Source organism: Salmo salar, chromosome 14, assembly GCF_965601325.2.
Source record: "Salmo salar chromosome 14, fSalSal1, whole genome shotgun sequence".
Lineage (NCBI taxonomy): Eukaryota > Metazoa > Chordata > Actinopteri > Salmoniformes > Salmonidae > Salmo > Salmo salar.
The window spans coordinates 49099552-49108846 of record NC_138304.1 but is presented as its reverse complement, the minus strand read 5'-3'; positions in this window follow the sequence as shown (position 1 = coordinate 49108846).

Here is a 9295-nt window from a genome sequence, read left to right as displayed (position 1 = left end):
TTTCATAAAATCTAATCTGAGAATATTTAGTAAAAGTTTGGTGATATTATTCCTTAATATCTGTTGAATCAAATGTGTATTTATTCATCTAGAATATGATATTTTGAAGATGCTGTAGACACTTTTATTTGTCTCACATTTCAGTTGTCTAAAATGGTCAGGCAGGATTATAGCTACTTGGCTTTAGGGTTAGAATTCTTATGGCCAGCACAGTATTTCAATTTTCGGTATAGCACTTTAAAATACCACATTGTAATAATAACGCATTTATAATTCATTAGTAAATAGTTTATCCATCATTTATTTATCATTAATCTCACATTTGTAAATGTTAGCAAGCTAGTTATTCACACATTTATAAGCCTCTTATTTAATACTGATGAATAATATAAATCATAAGGGCCCTCCCTATACATTGGTTTATAAGGACCAAAACATGAAGTGCTTTCATTTCTAAACAGTAAAACAGATATGTGTCACAATCTCTACTGTCGCATAATGTGAAACATTCTATTTAAAATCTAAAATGCTGGAGTATAGAAGGCAAATATAAATATGTAGCTTTACTGTCCAAATACGTATGGAGGGGGATTGAATAATAAAACTGACCTTAGATCAGTGTCAGAGGAATATGTACCCCTTGACATACCCAACTAGAAAACTGTTTATTTGGCCACAAAGACCACAACTGACTTTACAGCCGTGGGTCTTCTCACAATGTACTGAGCACTGTACTGAGATCAGTGCTGGGGTCATTTCAAATCATTTCAAAGTCAATTCAGGAAGTGAACTTTAATTTTTTAATTAAAAAAAATCATTGTGCACAGTTTACTTCCTGAATGAACTGATTTGTATTTCTTCCACTACAGCACTAATGTACTGATCCTGATTTCAAGTAATTACGGGATAAATTGAAGATAATGATCAGTTAATTTAGCTGAAGGCGTTGTGTTAATGCTGAGGTGGAATAAAAGTTTGAACACCATGTGGATGGCTGTCCAGAACAGAAGTTGCATACCCCTGATATACTATTAATAACTGGCATTAGTAAACTGGCATAATAAAACTGGCATTGTACATATTTGACGTATTTTGGCATGGCCAGGAGGATTCGGAATGGAACTCTTGGTCCAATACATTTTAAGGGTGTGACTCAGGGCTCCATTCAATCCGTAGTGTGGAAGATCTGCATTGTAGTGCCATTGACATTTAAAGGCAATGTCGCCGGAGACTGAATTCACGGTAAATGCTGCATATGTCAGATCAATAGGAAATGTTACTTTAGATGTCAACCGTGCTACAACGCAGATCTTCTGGTCTATGGATTGAATCGAGCCCCTAGTCTGTGCTTGCAAAGTAGTTTCATCACCACAGACAGGAGTTTGCCTGAGACACCCCAACGCCTTGGCTCATGTCAGCATTTTTTTTACATGATTTCATCCATTAAAATGTCACAGCCAGTAAAAATCTAAATCTGGAAATGAAATGTCACAAGCTGTGGCATGGATCCACAAAACAACTGAGCTGGGCTCGGTTCACTCAGATCTTATTTTCCAGGACCCATATTTTGCTCTAAATTTATTACAGTGGCCAATAAAGGCAACGTGAGGACCTCATGATGGACTAATAAGGTCAAAATAATGTGCTGGTCTGTATCGGATCTCTGTGTGTTCCACAGTATAGGTCAGGGGTACTCAAATATTATTTGAGAAGGTCCAGTCGTACAAATGCCCCCCCCCCCCCCCCCCAACATTTAGCCATGTCTTATGTGTTTTCATGTGATACCTGAGAGACTCAACAACAAAATCATTACCTGCGTTGGGCTTAAAAACGTTAGTTGACATGGGCTTACTGATCAACTGTCATAAATATCTCTCTTTAATTAACTGTCATAAATACCTCTCTATGACTGACACGACAAGAGGAAAACTGCAAATTTCGAAATTGCAGCTTGTGCATTCTACAATGAAAAACTTCAAGGGTAAGTTGAAAGCCTGACTGAGTTCCTTAAAAAAACGAATAAATATATACTATAATTTTTTTCGGCGGGACCTGTGGTCCGTAATGACCCCGTTCTGGTTGTGGATGCGGATCGCAGTCTGCCTGTTGAGGATGGCTGGTATTGGTTATGAGGTTTTCACTTTTCAGCATGATGTCAATGGAGGGCCAAATGTAATATTAATGTCATACATACAAGAAGTAGTCAACCCGGTCTGTGACCTTCTCCGCGGCCAATCGCCATATTCTGAAACTGGGTGTCAGAAATACATGCAGCCTAAAGTTGTTTGGGATTGTTTTATGACCCATCGTCATAGAGATGGTATCAAACCACAGCTGCTGAGCTGTTCTTGAATCTCCAATTTGATCCCATACAGTCGATGGCAGAGTTACAACAAGTATACCAAAGCAACAGATCATTTCATCTATAACCTTTGAAGTTTGTCTTGTAGGACAGCTGTTTAGAGCTGAAAATGTATGGAAATTTCATAGGCCTATTGAGATTCTTGTCACGCTGAAAACTAAAATAAATATATTGTGTCATTGCATTTAGGGCTCCTGAGTGGCGCAGCGGGATAAGGCACAGTATATCACTGTTAGAGGTGTCACTACAGACCCTGGTTCAATTCCTGGCTGTATCACAACTTGCTGTGATTGGGAGTCCCGTAGGGCGGCTCACAATTGGCCCAGTGTCGTTAGGGTTTGGCCGGGGTAGGCCGTCATTGTAAATAATAATTTGTTCTTATCTGACTTGCCTAGTTAAATAAAAAATTGCTGATATTGTTGTCTGTCCCATGTACCACTTTTAAGGACTGTTTTAATTCAGTCCCAAGGACCTCACCTACAGAAGAGTTTATTTATTGTTAATTCCCCTGCGTTTACAAATAGCCTTGACCTCTACAGCAGCTGTTATATCTGGGATGACTGAAGACCTGATGAAAATAGCCTCTACTTTATAATTTAACTTCACAATCATCTCAATGTTTTACTCAATTTGTTTGATCGGAATCAGGTTTATGTTCATTAGGCACACCCCAGTAAAACATTAAATAAATAAGACTAGTAAGTGCCATTAAAGGAACAAGGTTGACCGTAACAGTTGAGGTTTTAATCTTAAATCGACCGTGCATTCCCTTCTGACAGGGGGAATGGAAGCTTGTTGTGTACAACAGGGAAGGGCAATTGAATGCAGTGGCTTGTATTCATGGATGCGAAAAAAAAAAGTACAACTAGAAAAACATACAAAATAATGAATTTTTCATCTCTGTGTTTCATAAATTTCCTTCAATTTCCTTCCAACTATCTGATGTTGTCCGGTCAAAATGAGTATGATATTGTTGCCGCTGTAGCACTGAACACAAGGGAAGCCAGCGAGCATTTGGCCTCCCTTGATAAAAAAAAAGAATAAAATAATAGCCAATCAACGTTGAGCTAAACTGTGTGAGCTCAGCTATGAATGGTCCTGGTGCACCCAAAAGCAATTGTCAAAAGAAGCCAGTTTGGATTTGGCTTCAAACCAATCACATTACCAGCATCCAGAAATGTAATTGACAGAAAAACATTTAATTGTTACATCTTGTTTTGTTGTTCTCCTCTGGTGGCTAAAATTGTCCCATTCCTAAATTAGCCATGGTTGGAGATGGGGATTTGGACTTGTGGTTTTACTTAATTCTCCATGCTGGCCAATGATTATAATGGCAATTCTGATCCAACCATTAATTCATACATTGTGCTCCTGGCCTGAGAGGATGGATGTTCAACATGTAGCTACATGTAGAAGGCTAATGTTAACTAGCTAATGTTGCCCATGAATGAAAGTTAGCCTAGTGAGCAAGCTTTTTAGCCAGGTAGCCTAGGACAACAAAAACTAAAAGTGTGTACTGTATGACAGAGTCATAGACTGTTTAGGCAACATGAAAGAGGACGATGTCATTGCTGGCGTTTCTCTACAAGGGTTCTCAAGAACTTAAGGGTGAGTTCATGGTTTTTTTCTACTTGAAAGCACGCACATACACGCACACACACACGCACACAGACACGCACACAGACACAGACGCAGACACAGACACACACACAGACACACACACACACAGAAATCTTCACGATGGACAGTCACATCATATTTAGTTTACGTTGATTGGACTAAATCGTTTTTTGGTATATTTTAGTTGTCACTGTATTAGACTAAGCATAGGTGACTAGATGTTGAAATGGTGCTGGAATAGTGGAGGCAGCGACTGTTTTCTTTGCAACTTGCGGTAACTCTCCGTGGTTCTAAATCAATAGTTTAGTTGTCCAAAAATGGCGTAAACATGAACTTGCTTGGCCGTGCTGTAGGTCATGTAACTGTTTGTTACATGTAAAATGATTTCTGGACTTCAGCTGACAGATATTGCTCTCCGGTTTTGTGATTTTACATTTACATTTTAGTCATTTCGCAGACGCTCTTATCCAGAGCGACTTACAGTAGTGAATACATACATTTCATATATTTTTTCCACATACTGGTCCCCCGTGGGAATCAAACCCACAACCCTGGCATTGCAAACACCATGGTCTACCAACTGAGCCACACGGGACAAAATGATGAGACAAAGGTGTGGTTGAATTTATTCTGCCACTGTGTCTTCTTATTGTCTCTGCCTTTAGGTCTATATATCACGGTGTCAAGGCATATGAACTAACAGGATATAGAACACAACTACTGACTGAATGCAAGACTATCTATGGGTTAATAGCGTTGACATGTAATGCTTGACATGCTCAGTTTTCCATCACAAAACACCAGAAAATGGCCAAAGACTAGAACTAGCTCACCTGCTTATACACTGATTCAGATGTTTCAGATGTTTCTTCCAGAAATCATTTAAAATAATAATTTCACCATATTAAAAACAAGTTCAGTTCACGTAACAGGGTTGACCTTAACGTGGGACAGACGTAAATGAATCACGTGAAATAAATAATCTTCAGAAATGACTTTGTTGAGGCAATAACATAACTAGGCATTTACAATGATGGTGAAATGTTGGTTAAGTGGGTTAAAATCAAGTTGGAAAAACATGACACGGGACAAATTAAGATTGATAGAATTTTCCGTGTACTCTATATTTAAGGCACTTCGTTTACTATAACGGGCTTTTAAATTCAATATCGGTGCACAATTTCTACTTAAAATGTCTGCAAAATGTACTCTATTTGCAGAACGACCCAGGTAATGACATGGCAAGAGATTGGACTGTTTTGGGAAGGAGTTCAGCCCCTCTGTGATTGGTGCTGTTATCAGGAAGTAGATCCAGTAGATATTGTAAGTGAACGTTTAAGAACACTGCTATGCTTTTCCTGAATACACTGAGAGCACAGCGGTCTAAAGTGATGAGTGACGCAGCAGTCTAAGGCGCTGCATCTCAGTGCATGCGGTGTAGCTATAGTACCTGGTTCGACCCCAGGCTGTATCACATCTGGCCGTGATTGGGCGGTGCACAATTGGCTGTCAGCAAACTTAATGATGGTGTTGGAGTCGTGCCTGGCCGTGCAGTCATGAGCGAACAGGGAGTACAGGAGGGGACTGAGCACGCACCCCTGAGGGGCCCCTGTGTTGAGGATCAGCGTGGCGGATGTGTTGTTACCTACCCTTACTACCTGGGGGTGGCCTGTCAGGAAGTCCAGGATCCAGTTGCAGAGGGAGGTGTTTAGTCCCAGGGTCCTTAGCTTAGTGATGAGCTTTGTGGGCACTATGGTGTTGAACACTGAGCTGTAGTCAATGAAAAGCATTCTCACATAGGTGTTAATTTTGTCCAGGTGTGAAAGGGCAGTGTGGAGTGCAATAGAGATTGCATCATCTGGGGATCTGTTGGTGCGGTATGCAAACTGGAGTGGGTCTAGGGTTTCTGGGATAATGGTGTTGATGTGAGCCATGACCAGCCTTTCAAAGCATTTCATGGCTACAGACGTGAGTTCTACTGGTCGGTAGTTGTTTAGGCAGTGTTCTTGGGCACAGGGACTATGGTGGTCTGCTTGAAACATGTTGGTATTACAGACTCAAACAGGGCAAGGTTGAAAATGTCAATGAAGACACTTGCCATTTGGTCAGCGCATGCTCAGAGTACACGTCCTGGTAATCCATCTGGCCCCGCGGCCTTGTGAATGTTGACCTGTTAAAGGTCTTACTCACATCGGCTGCGGAGAGCGTGATCACACAGTCATCCGGAACAGCTGATGCTCCCATGCATGTTTCAGTGTTACTTGCCTCAAAGCGAGGATAGAGGTTATTTAGCTCATCTGGTAGGCTCGTGTCACTGGGCAGCTCTCGGCTGTGCTTCCCTTTGTAGTCTGTAATAGTTTGCAAGCCCTGCCACATCCGACGAGCAGCAGAGCCGGTGAAGTACGATTCAATCTTAGCCCTGTACTGACGCTTTGCCTGTTTGATGGTTCGTCGCAGGGCATAGCGGGATTTCTTATTAGCTTCCGGGTTAGAGTCCCTCTCCTTGAAAGCGGCAGGTCTACCCTTTAGCTCAGTGCGAATGTTGCCAGTAATCCATGGCTTCTGGTTAGGGTATGTACGTACAGTCACTGTGGGGATGACGCCGTCGATGCACTTATTGATAAAGCCTGTGACTGATGTGGTGTGCTCCTCAATGACATCGGAAGAATCCCAGAACATATTCTGTGCAAGCAAAACAGTCCTGTAGTTTAGCATCTGCGTCACCTGACCACTTTTTTATAGACCGTGTCACTTGTGCTTCCTGCTTAAATTTTTGCTTGTAAACAGGAATCAGGAGGATAGAATTATGGTCAGATTTGCCAAATGGAGGGCGAGGGAGAGCTTTGTACGTGTGCGGAGTAAAGGTGGTCTAGAATTTTTTTCCCCCTCTGGTTGCACATTTAACATGCTGATAGAAATGAGATAAAACTGATTTAAATTTCCCTGCATTAAAGTCCCCGGTCACTAGGAACGTCACCTCTGGATGAGTGTTTTCCTGTTTGCTTATGGCGGTATACAGCTCAGTGAGTGCGGTTTTAGTGCCAGCATCGGTCTGTGGTGGTATGTAGGCAGCTATGAAAAAAACAGATGAAAACTCTCTAGGTAGATAGTTTGGTCTACAGCTTATCATGAGATACTCTACCTCAGGCGAGCAAAGCCTCGAGACTTCCTTAGATATCGTGCACCAGATGTTGTTTACATATATGCGTAGGCCCCCGCCCGTGTCTTTCCAGAGGCTGCTGTTCTATCCTGCCGATAGAGTGTATAAGAGCTGTATATTCTTTATGTCGTCGTTCTGCCACAACTCGATGAAACATAAGATATTACAGATTTTAATGTCCCGTTGGTAGGATATACTGTACGTGCTTTCAGTTCGTGACATTTACTTCCCAGCGATTGAACGTTAGCTAGCAGGATGGAAGGCAAAGGCAGATTAGCCACTCGCCGCCTGATCCTCACAAAGCACCCTGATCTTTTTCCGCGAAATCTCAGTTTCCTTCTCCAGCAAATGATGGAGATCTGGGCCTGTGTCGGGTGTCCTTAGTATATCCCTCCCCTCCGACTCTTTGAAGAAAAACTCTTTGTCTAATCTGAGATGAGTAGTCGCAGTTCTGATGTCCAGAAGCTCTTTTCGGGTCATAAGAGCAGCAACATTATGTACAAAACAAGTTATGAACAACGCGAAAAAACTAACAAAATAGCATGGTTGGTTAAGAGCCGATAAGACGGCAGCCCTACCCTCCGGCACCATCAGGTGGCAGTGACAAAAAGAGCAACGGATCATTTCTGTTTACACAGTAAAGTTGCATGGCCATACATATTATTGTATTAATCTGTTCTGACTCCTGTGCAGCACTGATTAGTTTAAATTCATTTCTGTCACTGGCGCAGACAAGATGTCTTATATGAGATTTTGCAGTGCTTGGCTTGTTTAGGGCGAGACAGATGGGGGTAGTTGTGAAGTTCCTCTGTGTTCCAGCACATGTGGGAGTAGAGGGGAATGAGGAAGTGGATGTTGTCACCAAACAGGCTCTCAAACATCCTAATGTCAAGATGGAAATGACAATCAATAAAGCAGAAGATAAGGGGTTAATAAGAACAGTGGTTAAAAAAACGGCAAGAGTTGCTGGAACAGTGCGGTAAAGGGACGACGGCTGTATAATTGTATTATTATCTTTATTTAACTAGACAAGTCAGTTAAGAACAAATTCTTATTTACAATGACTGCCTAGGAACAGTGGGTTAACTGCCTTGTTCAAAATGACAGATTTCTACCTTGTCAGCTCAGGGATTTGATCCAGCAACTTTTCAGTTACTAGCCCAATGCTCTAACCGCTAGGCTACCTGCCACCCCAATATCCAGGAGAAGGGAGGAAAGAGTAATCACAAGGCTGATACTGGGACTAACAAGGCTCAACAGCACTTTGAAAATACAGTAGTAGGATAAACATCCAACTGGAAAGTGTGCATTGATGTAGTGGTAAAAAACAACAACATTAGATAAGGGGGTAAAAAAAAAAGAAGGGGGTAAAACCTTTGATCTCCGGTCGTGGTGAAAAAAGTAATGTTTCCTATACTTTCATTCTTTTAAATCGCACAAGTTTGGTAAACTGTTGGGCACTGTTTTAAAACATGCATATTTAAGTACTTAAAAAAAATATATATAAACATTTTTCTCTACTGGAAGTGTGATCACTGCCAGGATGAGATACGAACTGTGGAACACATCCTATTTCAGTGCCAGCAGTATGGGAGGTTTAAGAAATAATGGTATTGAGGAGCCAAGTTTAATTGAGTTGTTAAGATAACCTTCAGGCGATGTTGCATTTCCTTTAAGACCGGTTTTATAAGGGTCTGGAAGAAGAACAAGAGTTCTCAATCTCATAGTCCACACCCCAGTACAGTAGGTGGCGGTAATGCACCATTAACGTTGGATGCCAACCGCTGATAAATCCCACCAAATAAGATGACCGGTCCCAACGCAGACACCGTAGTTGTACCAAAGATTTGTATAACTAACTCAAGATAGACCACAACCTTAATCATAGTGGACAGAACAAGCAAGAAGGTGGGCGAACCAAGCACGATCTAGCGAGATCTTATTTGCACGTTCAAGCAGGTATTTGCATATTTCCGTTAGGGAACGCCTAGAAACATATAGATTTTAGTTGGGAGAAGAGGTTTTATATTTTAGTTTGGGGCAGGTAGCCTAGTGGTTAGAGCATTGGGCCAGTAACCAAAAGGTTGCTGGATCAAATCCCCAAGCTAATAAGGTAGAAATCTGTTGTTCTGCCCCAGAATAAGGCAGTTAAC